The sequence below is a fragment of the Aquarana catesbeiana genome, linkage group LG05, assembly GCF_042186555.1.
Source record: "Aquarana catesbeiana isolate 2022-GZ linkage group LG05, ASM4218655v1, whole genome shotgun sequence".
Lineage (NCBI taxonomy): Eukaryota > Metazoa > Chordata > Amphibia > Anura > Ranidae > Aquarana > Aquarana catesbeiana.
The window spans coordinates 280,042,168-280,058,596 of NC_133328.1; positions in this window are offsets into that span (position 1 = coordinate 280,042,168).

Sequence of the window (16,429 nt, forward strand, 5' to 3'; positions counted from 1 at the left end):
TGTATATAAAACATAACACTCGTGCGTCGTACGTACGATCTGTGAGCGGAGGAAGGAGTATCGAAAGCGCCGATCATGATAACGAAGGTACAAGTTTAACTTGGGCCTATACTGCTTATAGATTGAGGCCTATGTTGGGACAAGAGAGTTTAGCCTGACATTAGGGTTTGTCTTGTGTTGTGTCTTGCAGAGAAAATGGATGGCTTCAATGATCACAACTTCCTCCCCCTGTTCATAGACAAGTACAGGGAGCTGCCTGTCTGTGGCAGGACAAACACCCGCATTATAATCATAAATAAAAGAGGCAGGCAGCGCTGGAGAAACTGCTGGAGTTGGTGAAGCTGGTGGTCCCCACGGCAACCATCCCCTATTTAAAAGCCAAAATTGGTGGCCTAAAGAGCACTTATCTTAGGGAGCGCAAGAAGGTCCAGGATTCCCAGAGATCAGGAACTGCAGCAGATGAAGTTTATGTACCCAGGCTGTGGTACTATGAGAGACTGCGATTTCTGTCAGACCAGACTGAAGTCAGGGAATCCCTCTCCACTCTTTCTTCCACTCTTCCTTCCACCCTAACTTCCACCCCAGCTGAGGCTTCTGATGTCCAACCTGGGACTTCCAGCCAGGAAGAAGTGGAGGAGCCCAGCTTGAGCCAGGTATAGCATTGTTCTACAGATTTCTTGGCAAAACATACATGATTTTTACTAGATGTTATTATTGATCACTAATTGCTGATTTAATAAAGGTGTTTACATATCAATAGACAGTAGTAGGCAAAAATAATTGGAACAAGAATGAAAAATGCTGGGCTCAGAATGATAGACTTTTATTTATTAACATTCAATTTGCAACAGTCATGAGATGAAAATTGTATGTGATTGATGAAGAAAAAACTAAAACTATGTCCCTTTTTCATACACAGGAAGACCTCAGCCAGGAGGAGGCTGTGGAATGTGGCACACAGGAGGAGGCTGTAGAATGTGGCAGCCAGGAGGAGGCAGGGGTTAGTTGCAGCCAGGAGGAGGCAGGGATAAGTGGCAGCCAGGAGGTGGCCGGGCCCAGTAGGAGCCTCACACAATCAGAGGTTCCTCCCCTCCGCCTTCCAAACAAAAGACCCAGGAAGGGGAGTAACGTGGAGGAGTCAGCACTAAGGCTGTTTCAGGAGGCTTCTGCGTCCCTCAGAGCCACCCCCAATCGTGAAGAGGCCTTTGCCTCCATGGCTGCCACAAAACTGCAGGACATGCAGGAGGGGCAATGCCTCATGTGTGAGGAAATCATTTATAAAACATTAAACAAGGGGTTAAGGGGCGAAATCACACCCAATACCCATCTGTGTGAGTTGCATCATCCTCCTCCTACCACACCTCCAACACCACAGCCACAGCCTGGAAGGAAGAGTAGAAGGAAGACAAAGTGATGGCCTGGGTTCAGTCTGGTCTGACAAAAGATGCAGGCTCTTGTATGACCACAGCCTGGGGACATGTATGTCATCTGCTGCTGTTCATGATCTCTTGGACTTCTGGATCAGATTTTACTCCCTTAGATAAAGACTTCTCAGGCCACCAATTTTGCCTGAAAATAGTTGATGTGTGCCCTGGGGGCCAAAGGCTTCGACAATTTCTGCTGATTCTCCAGCGTTGTCTCCGTCTTTATTTGGTTAGGATCCCTTAATAAAGTTTTTTTTTTTAAGTAATACTTGCCTATGTGTGTTTTCCTTCAAAAAGGACAGTGAGGAGGCAAGTACATTTCAAAAATACAGTGTGAAATTAAGAAAGGACACCAACACCAACCAACCTCATTGAGATTAAAAAAGACAAGATAATAATGGTGTTGTGGTAACTTGACACACAAAACACACTCAAAACTATTCTGCAGATCATCAAAAAAAAAAAAAACAGATCTTTTTAAAAAAAAAAAATTACAACAAATAATGCCAAAAAAAATTACAAAAAAAAAAAGAAATTTTCAGTAGATGTGACAAATGAAAATATTATATTGATGAAATCACGAGAAATAATAAAGAAAGAAGTTTGTGAGAACTCTGTGTGAGTATGAGCAGCAAAACAATTTCATTCTTCTAGCATTATAAAGAAGAAGAGAGTGCGCTGCATTCAAAAATTGAAAACATTGCAGCGTGACGAAAGTGCTATATCCATTACGAATGCTAATTTTACCAGACCGAGCAGATCCGTCTCGGAATTTATTCTGAGCATGCGTGGCACTTTGTGCGTCGGAATTGTCCACACACAGTCAGAATTTATGCAAACGGATTTTGTTGTAGGAAAATTTTATAGCATGCTCTCAAACTTTGTGTGTCAGAAATTCCGATGGAAAAAGTCAGATGGAGCCCACACATGGTTGGAATTTCCCACAACCAGGTCCGGTCGCACATATTCCATCGGAAAGTCTGACCGTGTGTACAGGGCATAAGCCTATTCTAATCATGGAGGACTTAGTGCAATTGACTTTATAAAGGGATATTCGGCCAAAAAGCATTAGTAGATTATGCAAAGCTGGGAGGGATTGAAGAGGATTTTTCATGGCCACAATTACATTGTCTGCATACAGTCCTAGTTTGTGTCCAACATCTCTGACTTGTATGCCAGGGATTAAAGGGTGCATTCTGATAGCTTCAGCAAGAGGTTCCATTACAAGGGCAAATATTAATGGGGAGAGGGGGCAGCCCTGTCGGTTGCCATTAGTGATCTCAAACTGATCAGATGTTATTCCTGAGGTCCAAAATTTAGCTGTAGGGGAGGAGTATAATTCTAGGAGTGCTGAGTATATGTTCCCTGCAAATCCAAATTTTTGGAGTACTGCTCTGAGATAGGACCACTGTACCCTGTCAAACACCTTCTCTGCGTCCAGTTAATAGGAGCAGAGAAGGCGTTTTATGGTGTTCTGCCCACTGTATGAGATTTATAAATCTTCTGGTGCTATCAGAGGCCTGCCGCCATAGGACAAAGCCCACCTGGTCTTTGTGTACTAGTTTGGGAATAAACAAGGATATGCGTGTTTCTCGGATTTTTGCATACATTTTAAGATCCAAATTCAGGAGGAAGATGGGGCTATAAATGTCAGGTTCGTCAAGAGGTTTACCAGGTTTCTGTATTGTGGCGATAAGTGCCTCAAATGAGTCCTTAGGAATGTCACTAGTGTGCATTATGTGGTTAAAGGAGTTGGTTAGATGAGGTGCCAGAAGGTGTGTGAATGTTTAGAAATATTCCTTGCAATATCCATCTGGTCCAGGGGCCTTGTGAAGCGGTAGTGATTGTATTGCTTTTAAAACTTCAGCTTCAGTGAAACAGCTCGTTAAGCTGTTCTAGCTGGTCTGAGGAAAGGGAGGGTAATTGTTTTAAATTAAGGAATTGTGATATTTGCATGGGATCTGGATCAGGGTCAGAGGGGGAGCTTTTTAAATTATATAAAGATGCATAGTAGTGACTGATGTCCTTGGGGTTATCAACTCTTTTCCCTTTAGATGTCTGCATAAAAGGAATTTTTTTGCCGCTGCTTTTTGTTTAACTTGTTTGACCAAATGAGAGCCAGGTTTGTTCCCAAAGGCATACCAATTTGCATTCAAACATTTAATGTGATAGTCAAATGACGCTTGTAGAAAAGAACGTAATTCTTCCCTAAGATCGCATAGGCGGATAGTGTCTGCGTCGTTGGGTGATACTTTGTTGGATTGTTCTAATTTATGAATTTGATTAATGTATTTGTTTACTGTCTTGGTTTCTGTTCACTTCTCCCTGGCCCCAAGTTTGATAAGAGGTCCCCTTATATAGTATTTATGTGCATTCCACAGTAATGAGTCATTTGTTACAGAACGAACATTGCAATTGAAGTAGGTTTCTATTTCTAGTCTGATCTCCTCCTGACACTTGGGTTGAGAAAGAATGGATGTATTCATGTGCCAGGAAGTGTGTTTTACCCGTTTTGTATCAAACGCAAGGGTGATGGTTACTGGTGCGTGGTCAGACCACGTTATTAGGCCTATATCAGCCTTGGATATAGATTACAGAGTGGTTTTGTGTGTCAGGAAGAGATCAATCCTAGAGTAAGATTTCTGGGCTGCTGAGTAAAATGTGTAATCCCTCTCCGCTCCATGTAGGCAACCCCAGGGGTCAAATAAGTCTTCCGGAGGAGTCAATTGTTTGGTCAGCTACATCATTAAAATCTCCACATAGAATTATTAGTTCTTTTGGGTAATGGAACAATTTACTCAAAATTTGTTGAAAAAACGTTTCTGATGAATATTGGGTGCATATATATTAACAATCACCAGTGGTGTATTGTCAAAGATGCCATCTAGGATAATATATCTACCTGATATGTCGGCATCAAGATGTTGGAATTGGAACGAGTTTTGACTGGTGATCATTACTCCCTGCACCTTTTTATTTGCATGTGCATGGAAAGTGTGAGAGTATGACCGATGTAGACATGGGGGAGCTTTACCGTGCATAAGGTGCGTCTCTTGCACACACAAAATCTAAAAGAGTTAAGGCCTTTTGCGTTAATGGTAGTGATACGTATTGACATGTTTGTGTGCTGTCGGCGGTGAAGAGCGGATGCAGAGAAGAATCACTACAGAAGTCTTAAGGCACTTCTAGGTATAGGTAGGTGGGGGGGAGGTTATACCTGTACATGTGTTATTTACAGTAACAAAAACAGAACAGTAATATATGCAATAAAGAAAAGCAAAGATACACAGAACAATCTGCGTTGAATGTAGTGGTAACAGTTATGCTTATGCAGAGCCATGTGCGTAGTACACTTAGTGCTGGGGGTGTGTAAAGTAGTCACAACTAGGGTTGGGTGAACGGTTCTGCCCGAGCATAAGTTTGGGCCGCACTTTCGCTGTTCGGACGTTCGATCGTATGTTCGGCTCCCCGAACTGACCACAATGCATTGCGGTGCTGAACAGTGCATTGCAAGCCCTGATTGACTGAAGCAGTGAAAGCTTCAGCCAATCAGGGCACAGAGCACTGTCAGAGTCATGATTGGACACTGTCATCATGACTTTATCCAATCATGGCTCATTCCCGCCCCACAGTATAAAAGTATTCTTTCAATGGCAGCCATTTTCAGTGTGATTTTGGTGTGGAGAGAGATAGAACAGGGCTCTGTTCAGTGCTATTAGTTAGTTAGTGTGCTATACTGTGCTATTTAGCTTCAATTGTCAGTGTAAAATATTAGTTTAGTGTCAGTCTAGGGATAGTGTGAGTGTAGTGAGGAGGACCATCATTTAGCTTTGCATAGTGTGCAGCTAGAGTAGGGACAGCCCAGATAGTTTCACTGTAGTGTAGTGAGACCGTGTCATTCATACATACATTAGTGTAGAATAGGGACAGCTCATTTAGTTTCAGTGTAGTGTAGTGAGACCATGTCAGTAATCTTGACATTAGTGTATAGCTAGAGTAGGGACAGTTCAGATAGTGTCAGTGTAGTGACGGTTGAACACGTCTATTTGATTGAGTTACTGCCAGTTTAACACCATATCATTTTGTGCACGTTACTGCCAGTTTAAAACCATATAGTTTTGCGTGCGTTACTGCCAGTTTAACGCCATATAGTTTTGCGTGCGTTACTGCCAGTTTAATGTCATATAGTTTTGTGTGCGTTACTGCTAGTTTAACGCCATATAGTTTTGCGTGCGTTACTGCCAGTTTAACGCCATATAGTTTTGCGTGCGTTACTGCCAGTTTAATGCCATATAGTTTTGTGTGCGTTACTGCTAGTTTAACGCCATATAGTTTTGTGTGCGTTACTGCCAGTTTAACGCCATATAGTTTTGCATGCGTTACTGTCAGTTTAATGCCATAGAGTTCTGTGTGTGTCACTGTACATTTGATGCATTATATTGCGGTATAGAGTATATTATAGTGTATCCGTTGAGTGTGTCTGTGTAGTGTGAGTACTCAAATTAAAGTGCACCAAACACCTCTTTACATTGATTAAAGTGCATCTACGTACAGATTTCAACTTCTTCTTTACATTTGCTTATAAGCACCGCCCCTTCCTCCCAATATTGTCTGGGAGGACAACAAGGAGAGGCAGACTTTCTCTCGGCACTGTAAGGGGGCCAGCAACAAATGTGTCCACAGTCAAAGGTGGATGTGGTGGTCAGTCCTCTGTTTAGTGAGTTTGTCCATGCTATCTAGCGTGCTTTCAGAACGAGCATTCAGTGCTGCAGGAGGTTTTGTTACTGATCATAGAACACTTTTGTCCACACAATCCGTGGATCATTTGACTTTTATAAAAATTAATCAGTCCTGGATTACCAGCTATGAAGCCTCTGATGCTGATGTCACCGATTAAGTCTTTTTGGGATGTGGAATCTCTGCAGGACTTCGAGGCTGCCTAGCTTTGAGGGTGTTCAATCATTTCATCTGGAAGAATGTTTGTGGTATAGGTTTCATGGGCACAATTAACACCCAAAGACCAATTTTTTAGCACCTGTTTGACAGGTGCATATCATTGCAATTTTTTTCAGCAAGGCCAATTTTTGCTTTCATCAAGAGTACCTCTATAGGGTTACGGTGGGAAGGCGCCACCGACACCCAAAGACCAATTTTTACGGACCCGTTACTTCTATCCAAATTAAAAGTGACACCAGAATGTATCCAAAAAATCTCTAATCTTGTTTCCAGTGCACTACATTGTGGCCTCATCATACACACTGGCTCCCCAGCTGTTGCTGAGTAAAATAAAGGCAGCTTGCAGGGAAAAATTAATTTTCTTTGGCTTTATAAATGCAATTATTGCTGCAGCAGATTCTAGACATGATACAGATCTGCCACTTTACCGGTAGACTAAGGGTACTCCCCAGGTACTATATTGTAAGGAATTTTTCATTTTTATGCTTTCACTTTAAAAATCAAAAAATCACTGCTCATTTAAAAATGAAATTTTTCACAAACTTTTTTTTTTATTGATACATGGCAGATACATGGTTCAGGGCAGAACCCAGACCCCTATAACCATTGTATGGCAAATTACTTGCATATAAGCCTCCAAAATGGGCACTTTTGATTTTTGACGTCGGGTCCCATTGACTTTTAAGGGGTTCGTTATTCAGGTCCGAACTTTAACGGTGTTCGAAAGTTCTGGGGCGAACTGAACAGGGGTCCATTCGGCCCATCCCTAGTCATGACTGTAAGTCCAGTAAGTACTTCTAATAAAAAAGGAATACTCACAAATTTCCCAAAACTGTGGGCTCTCTTAGAACAGGATTAATACGAGCCAGTCTTTTTACAGAGTTAATAGATGACCGGTGATTCTTTCATCATTGTTCCAGTAGTGTTGTTGGCCTATTCAGGTTTTCTGATTTGCGTTGTTACATGGTGGGTTAGAAGGAAGAGAAGGGGAGAGGCCCCAATTTTGCAGCTTCTTGTAATCATCTTTTGGGGCGGTTGATGATTTGTTGGCTTTGGTAGGTGACTAGAATCTTTGTGGGGTAGTCCCAGTGGTAGATGATATTGGAATCTCTCAAAGTTGCTGTGATGGTCGCAAATTCCTTTCTGCACTGAGGGGTTGCAGCCGACAGGGCTTGGAAGAGAAGTACTCCAGCATATGAATGTGGAAGGTTACGGGCTGTTCTAGCTGCACAGAGAAGATGCTCCTTGATGTGGTAAAAATGGATCCTTATCAGGATGTCTCTGGGGACTGTGTCTGGGAGATGAGAAGGTTTTGGGATCCTGTATGCCCTATCCATGAGGAGATCTATGGGGTCAGGTCTGGTATTAGCTTTAGAAAAAGTTGTTGCAGATATGGGATCAATTCATTTGGCTTAACTGCTTCAGGGACTCTTCTTATCTTAAAGCGGAGTTCCACCCACTTTTGAGAGGTGGTCTTAAATGAAATACAACCTCTCCACCCCTCGTTTTTGGCTAGTAAAAATAGTTTTTTTCTTTTAACTTACCTTTTTATGAAGTACGGCCTGTACTTCCGATCCATCGGGTCCGTGGTGCAGGACGTCATATCCTCTTCTTCGGCGAGCCTCCCCCACTGTCTTCGGGGACCTGTGTGTGTCCCAGAAGACAGCTCGCCATTCACAAAGTGCCGCGTGACTTGCGCATGCACAGTAGGAAATGGGCAGTGAAGCCGAAAGGCTCCACTGCCGGCTTCCCCTAATTAGAATGGCCGCACCCGATCACGATCCGATGGATAGATCGGCCTCGAGGGGCCGACATTGCGGGCTCCCTGGACAGGTAAGTGTCCTTATTAAAAGTCAGCAGCTTCAGTGTTTGTGGCTGCTGACTTTAAAAAAAAAATGTGGGTGGAACAACGCTTTAAGGTTTTTTCGTCACGAATGGTCTTTGAGGTCCGCCACTTTTAATTGGAGTTTACTGATCTGCTCAGCATGATCCTCATGCACATCGACCATCTCATCATGCACTTTGACCACTTCAGTTATTTGGTTTTCTAGGTGTTCAGTGTGGTTATCAATTTCATCCATGCTGTTAGAGAGGTAGAATATGGAGGGGCACAGCTCACTTAGCAAGCCTATTTGGAGGGAGATAAGCATGGCTTTCAGAGTATTCTCAGAGGCAGGGACATCAGAGGCAGTGAAATCTGCTAGAAATGTTGTTTGCTCTACCTGCAGCTCTGCCTGTGTGCCTGAGTTGTCAGCCCAGTGGTACTTTTTTCAGAAGGGAACTTATGAGGGGAGTGTTCAGGGGAATCTGCAGCTCTCTTACCCCAATCTGCTGGAGAGGCTGAGGAGGGCTGGTGAGGGGATTCCTCCATGTCTGACAGGTTTTCCAGTGGCTCTTCTGGCTGTGAGAAATGCAGAGGGGGAGAACAACCATTCTCCTCGGTGCCATCTTGTGTGTGTCTGCCCACTGAGGACATGTAAAAGTCCGTGAGGAGGCACTGTCCCAGTGTTTTGTATTTCTTTTGGGACATAGCCTGATTGTGTCCCTGTGGAGTGAGCTCCCTTGTCAGGCAGTTGCGGATGGCTGGAGTGCTGTGAGCCGCTGTGGAGAGCCGAGTGTCAGAGGAGCTTCACAGCCGAGTGGCCATCTTTGGAAGCCAGGACACGTCCCCCCCATATATGCTTTTTTTTAGCAGAAACCCTAGCGAATAAAATGGCAGTCATTGAAACTGTTTATGTCACACGGTTCTTGCGCAGCAATTTTTCAAATGCGTTTTTTTGTTTCATGAATTAAAAAAAAACAAAACATCAAAGTTAGCCCAATTTTTTTGTGTAATGTGAAAAATGATGTTATGCCGAGTAAATTGAATACCTAACATGTCATGCTTTAAAATTGCGCACCCTCGTGGAATGACGCCAAACTTCGGTACTTAAAAATCTCCATAGGCGACACTTTAAAAATGTTTACAGTTACCAGTTTAGAGTTACAGAGGAGGTCTTGGGCTAGAATTGATGCTTTTACTCTAACATTTATGGTAATCCCTCACATGTGTAGTTTGAACGCCGTTTACATATGTGGGCGCAGTGTACATATGCGTTTGCTTCTGCGTGCAAGCACGCTGGGATGGGGCGCTTTAATTTTTTTTTTATTGTTTATTTATTTTTTTTTTTTACACTTTCTCCTGAAAATTTTTGATCACTTTTATTCCTATTACAAGAATGTAAACATTCCTTATAATAGGAATAGGGCATGACAGGTCCTCTTTACGGAGATATGTGGGGTCTATATGTGTTTTCCTTTCAGCTATCCTCATTTCAGCTGGCTGTCTTATTTTTTTCTCAACCATGAGTTAGTCACCGCTTATGCAAAAAGGCCCTCAAATTCAAAGGTAGGGGACCACCGTGTTGGTAAGTTTTCAGGAAAAAGAGTGCCTCCTTATGTGAATTGCTTTGATTTATTTTAACCCTGCATGCTCACACTCTAAAAGATCAAGAGCCAGAGAGAACAGATGTTCTTCAGTGGAGCATTGCCCTAGATGCTTCTCCCACTCAAGGGAGAAATTCCAAGGAAGACGTCTTACCTCCTCTTCACCAGAGCAATGCAGGAGCCCCAGTAGTGGCCCTTTCATTCAAACAGTGCAGCCAGATGGCTAAATGCTATTAGTGGATCTTAAGGATGTTTTTTTCACGTCTCAATTTTTTTTCCTTCTTTCCAAAATATGTGTTGCGATCAGTCAGATGTATCTTCAGTTTAACAGCCTACCTTTTGGCCCGTGCATTTGTCTGAGAATTGTTCGCAAAAGTTCTCAGTGCCGTATTAGCTCTACTCAGAGAACAGGGTCTCCGAGTTTGCCACTACCTGGACAACACTATTCCTTCTAACTAGAGGTCTGCAACAATTGCTGATGCACCAAGAGATCCTCATACACACCCTGCAGAGATATGGCTGGATCATTAACTCAACATAAACTCTCTCAAAAGTTTGTGTACCTGGGGGAGCTCTGCCAATTCCTCTGTTTTGCTTCCTCCAGAGGAAACAGGGACAGTCAGGTAGTTTCAGCAGTAGGTCTTGGTGCAATGGAGGAAACAGAATCTAGCACAGTTAATAATAGTGTCAGTCAGTATGAGTAGGAGTCTGCGATGGTGTCCAAAGACAGAAACCTTAAGGAAGTCAGAGCCGTAAGACTGAATCACTGTTACGAATTATGTCGTCAAGACAGCCTGGAAGGCGCATTGCGAGAGACTGTCAGTTCAAGGCAAGTGGAGATTCCCAATGGGGGGGCTCTCAAATGTGCTGGAAGTTCACAGAATCAAGGGAAGACTAGTCTCTCTGCAGTTGATTAGCAGGGCAGCAAATAAAAGAAAAAAACATTAAAAACACTTATGCCGTGTACACACGGCGGACTTTTTGACGGATTAGGTCCGACGGTCTTTCCGACGGACTTTGTAGCGTAGGTCCACCGGGCTTACAAACGGATGGACTTGGACACACACGATCACTCCAAAAGTCAGGTGGTTTCGAACACGGTAACGTACAGCATGTACGACGGAACTAGAAATAGGAAGTTCAAGCCCCAGTACGCCACCCTTTGGGCTCCTTCTGCTAATCTCGTGTTTACCGCATGTTAGCAGAAGTTTGGTTATGATTTGCGCTTTTCAGACTTAACCTATTTTCGCTCATTTTCTGTGGTTCAGTTTGTGCTTGTGAGGTTTGTATCTGGTTTTTAGTGCGTGTTGGTCAGTTCATAACCTGTATAGCAGGCCGTTCTGGTCCGCTCATTCTTGATCTTCAGGTTGTTCTTCATAGGCCTTGCTGTTCTTCAGTGCGTTCGTTTAAGTTTGTTTGTTTGACCAACCAACTGTTTTGAAGCCATGGTGCATGGACGTACTCATTCTCGAGTTTGTGCTGTGTGGGGGCTTGGTGTTGGGGTTCATACTTTGACCCGAGCCCAGTCCATGAACAGGGAGAGGAGGAGTTCATGGATGAAGAATTGGCTGCGCCAGCGTGACCAACTCTCCCACATGCCTTTGCTCTGTGAGATTCGTGAGAATAATCCTGAGGATTTCAGGAATTATCTCAGGATGATGAACCCTGTTTTTCAACGTCTGCTGGCTTTGCTGATCCCTCATATCAGCAGGCGGGATACCTGTATGCGGCAAGCCATCACTGCGAAGCAGAGGCTAGTTGCCACGTTATGTTACTTGGAGACTGGGAGAAGCCTTCAGGACCTTAAGTTCTCGACAGGCATCTCCCCCTAGGGTCTGGGGATCAATATCCCAGAGACCTGTTCTGCCATTATTCAGTTCCTGCAGAAGGACTATATTAAGGTAAGTTTTATCCTATATCTATCCTAAGTTTTATCCTATCTATATGTATTTAATATTTGCTAATGTATTGTATTCATTTCATCATTACCTAATTACCATGATTGGAATATGCTGTGAATGTCCCTTTTATCTTCATGCATGCATGTTTTTATTTTTTAAATTCCTTTTTTGGCCTACGTGCATATTTGCCTTCAGTAACCTCCCCGGCATGCAATCCTGGGCCCATATACACCTATAGCCTAGTCCCTTTAACAATGTATATTGCCAGCTCCATTGTACTGCTTTACCCTCCCCCACTGCCTCAAATGTCTCCAAATGTAATGTGTGTTCTTCAACTAAATTAGAACCCTCCCCCACCCCCTCAAATGTCTCCAAATATAATGTGTGTTCTTCAACTAAAATAGAACCCTCCCCCACCCCTCAAATGTATCCAAATGTAATGTGTGTTCTTCAACTAAATTAGAACCCTCCCCCACCCCCTCAAATGTCTCCAAATGTAATGTGTATTCTTCAACTAAATTAGAACCCTCCCCCACCCCCCCCACCCCATACAATTTGATCAATGGGCCATCAGAGGGGTGAGGAATCTTATAGGTGGGTCTTATATTTTTGAATTTTAAAAATACTACTTCTAAAAAATTTTATACTGCTGTTGTGCAAGAATGTTTTTGTGTAATCTGCTTGCAAAGTTATGTTTAAAAGTACTTTTTTTTTATTGTATGACACAGTTTCCTTCCACGCCACAGGAATGGCAGACTGTGGCCTCCCAATTCACTGACCGTTGGGACTTTCCCAACTGTGTAGGGGCGATCGATGGGAAGCATGTTCACATTGTGCCACCACCCCATTCAGGGTCTTACTACTTCAATTACAAGGGGTTTAATAGTGTAGTATTGATGTCGGTGGTATCGGCACAATATGATTTTATGTACGTGGACGTGGGGAAGAACGGCTGGATGGAGGATGGAGGAGTCTTTGGCCAGACCGAGTTGTGCCAGCGTCTCCAGACTGGTGGCATGGGATTGCCACCTGATGCCGAGAACGTTGAGGGACTCCCCTCTGTATTGATCGCAGATGAAGCCTTCGGTCTTGGCGAGCACCTCATTGTTGTAATATGTTCACCGATTTATGTGGGACATTATATTATTATATGTATGTACACATACAGTCAATATTAACCAGGCCAGAATTCAGTTGACAATGGTCAATTTGTCCAAGCCAACTCAATTTTTTTTTTTTTTTTTTTTTTTTTTTTTTTGAAAAAAATTTTATTGATGTTTGCATAGTATAAACAGGTACATTGCAGTAATCTCATAGCATGTTAGCTTGTATACATACAAATAGATGCATTTGACTGACCATATATAAGGCGAGAGCAAAACAAAACCATCTTGGAATAATGGGGAGGGGGGGGGGGAAGGGGGATCTGCCAAGCGGATCACTGCTTATGAAAGACTAAGAACTGACCAAGCTAGTACCCATAATGATGGGTGCATAACAGTACATCACAATACAACCTCAGGAGTGGAAGCATAGTATAGACAACAATATCTTATAGAGATGCATTACGTTCAAGTAGTGTCAATGTAGACTGTGGGAGTAACCAATGTCAGAGATATGAGGGACATGGAAGTCAGGGGGCTGTGATGGTTTTGTGGCGAATTGCGGCTTATGTAAGCTGGGGGGGTCCTTCTGAGCGGGGTACTTAATTTTAAGGTTGCCCAGAGAATTTGAGATATCTCTTTTCAGGTACCAGTCCGTGTATCGGAATGGGCGCATGACATCTTGCAGAGCCGTCTGAGTGAATGTGGCTTCTATATATTTGCGCCACCTCATGAAGAAGCGCGAAGTAGAGCGAAAGTTGAGTGAAATGGTGTCGAGCCTTTCCATGTAGAAAAGTGCCATCATGGCTTTGTCAACTTCGGGTAATGTAGGTGGCGTTGGTGTAATCCAATGGTTCATTATCGTTCTGCGGGCTACTAGAAGGAGTAGTTGTGCCCATTGGGGAATATTCGTAGGTCCTCTGGTTGTTGGAGGATCTGTTTGGGGTGTGTATCCAAATAGGCATAATAATTGATCCCTTGGGATTTGTGCTTTATTGATCCTGTCAATGTGCTCTAAGACAGAGTTCCAAAATGTGGTTATGGCTGTGCAGTCCCAAAGACGGTGCAACAGGGTGGGGCGTGGTACCGAACACCAGGGGCATTTCATTTGATTTGGATTGTCTTTGGTGAAGTAAAAAGGGTAGTATGCTCTATGTATAATTTTGAATTGGGTTTCCCGCCACGTTTCAGATATTGTTAGTTTGCGGACTTGTCTGTATCCTTCAAGTATTTTTTCTGACAGTTCGTCATCTCCTAGGATAACAGACCATTTATGAAATGGTTTGAGGTGGTATTTTGCAGATTGATGTTGGATGAGGTAGGAGTAGAGATTGGTGATGGAATAATCATTTTGCTGTAATACTGTGTCTATGAAGGATTTCTGGAGGGGATCAGATTTGGGTCGATAGCAAGACTTCAAATAGTCGATTAATTGAGAATAAAAGAATACATGTTTTGCTGGTAGGGAGAATTCGCTAGCCAACGACCGGAAAGGTTTGAAGCGCCCCGAGGTACCCTGGTATATAGAGACTACTTTCGTGAGGCCATTGGATCTCCATTGATCAAACGCTTTGTGCATCGTGGATGGGAGAAACATAGGATTTCCTTGAATGATTAAGTGCCTTGAAATGTTTGAGGGAAGTCCCAGTAGTTTTCGTACTTCTCTCCAGGCAATTACAGTGTCTCTGATAAGTGTATTGGATTTGAGGTGGGGTGAGAGAGCGTTGAGGTTAGAATGAAGGATAGCTGATAATGTGTGAGGTGAGGTCATGGCAGCTTCAAGAGAGGTATTGCAATATTTCGACTTTCCATTCAGCCAATCCAAACCTTGTCGAAGCAAACACGACAGATTATAGAAACGTAAATTAGGCAGACCCGCCCCACCCTCGGACTTCGGGAGACATAATTTTTGTAGCGCGATACGTGGTTTTTTGCGAGACCAAATAAAAGTAATTAATGCTTTATGTATTTTCTGTACATCTGAATGTTTTAATAATAAAGGTATGGTCTGCATTGGGTAGAGCAGGCGCGCAAACGACACCATTTTGAATAGGTGACATCTCCCAAAGAGCGAGAGGGGGAGGGCCGCCCAAGCTTCCAACTCCTGCACAATCTTAGTTATCAGAGGTGGGTAGTTAAGTACATAGAGAGAGGAGGGTTCACGTCCTATGTGTATGCCTAGATATGTGATATATTGGGTTGTCACTGTAAATGGTGATAGATGTTTCCATTTAGTTGCCAATCGTGGGTGTAGTGGTAGGATCTCGCTTTTATCGAGGTTAATTTTAAAGCCCGAGCTGAGTTGAAAAGCCGCAAATAGTTCACGCAGTTTTTCAAAGTCTGAAAGAGGATCAGTGGAAAACAACAGTATGTCATCTGCGAATAATGCGGATCTGAGAACCTGGTCTCCTATTGTGATTCCGCTGATCCCATCTTGTGCGTTTAGTAGTCTGGAAAGTGGTTCTATGGCCAAGTTGAAAAGTAAGGGGGAGAGTGGGCATCCCTGTCTTGTTCCCTTAGTCAGGGGAATCGGGGCCGACATGAAGTCAGGAGTGACAAGTCGAGCTGTCGGGGAAGCATACATTTGTTGAAGGAAACTCATGATAGGGCCCGTGAAACCGAATTGTTGTAGTACTCGAAATAGCCAGGACAAACTAACGTTGTCGAAAGCTTTTTCGGCATCTAGTGATATAATAGCGACATCTTGGTCTGGATGGGTTTTAGCGTAATGTAACGCCATTAGTACTTTTCGTATATTTAAAGTGGCAGAACGACCCGTAACAAATCCCGATTGAGCTGGGTGTAACAATGAAGGGAGAAGATGTGCTAAGCGCGACGCAACAATTTTAGAGAGGATTTTGACATCTACGTTTATGAGGGATATTGGGCGATAGGAACCTGGCAGTTGGGGGTCTTTTCCTTTTTTAGCTATTAGTTTAATGTGGGCTTGTGTCCCTGTAGGGAGATAAGGCCCCCCACCCCACATGGCTGCATATACGTGCTTTAGGGTGTCTGGGATGAAGTCTTTGGTCATTTTATAAAATTCAGCTGTGTATCCGTCGGGACCCGGGGCTTTATTAGATGACATATTTTTGATCATGCGTCGGATATCGTCGGTTGTGATAGGTGCATTAAGTGCCTCTAGCTGTGCAGTTTGAAGTCTGGGCAGATGTACTTTAGACAGGATGGCTTCCGTAATGGCTGGATCCGTCTGGTCGGCAGCATATAAATCTGTGTAGTATTTACTGATTATGTTACTGATTTCATCAGTAGACGTAGTTATGGATCCATCCGCATTTCTCAGAGTAGAGATGCGGGTGGGTCGTCTCGGTCCTGCACACAGTTTGGCCAGTAGCTTGCCAGCTTTGTTGCCATATCTGTGGAAATGTATTTTAGAGTATGCCAACCTAGCCGCCTCCTGATGTTCTGCCCAAAGATCAAACGTGCACTTAGCTTGTCTCCATGTTCGGATATTATCAGGTGTACGATTTAAAGTTAAGCAGTCATGAGCTGCGCGTAGCGCTTCACTGGCTTGTCGGTATTGTTGTTTAGAGTGTTTTTTGAATTGTGTGGTATATGAAATGATCGTCCCCCTGAGGAAAGCTTTGCCAGCTTCCCA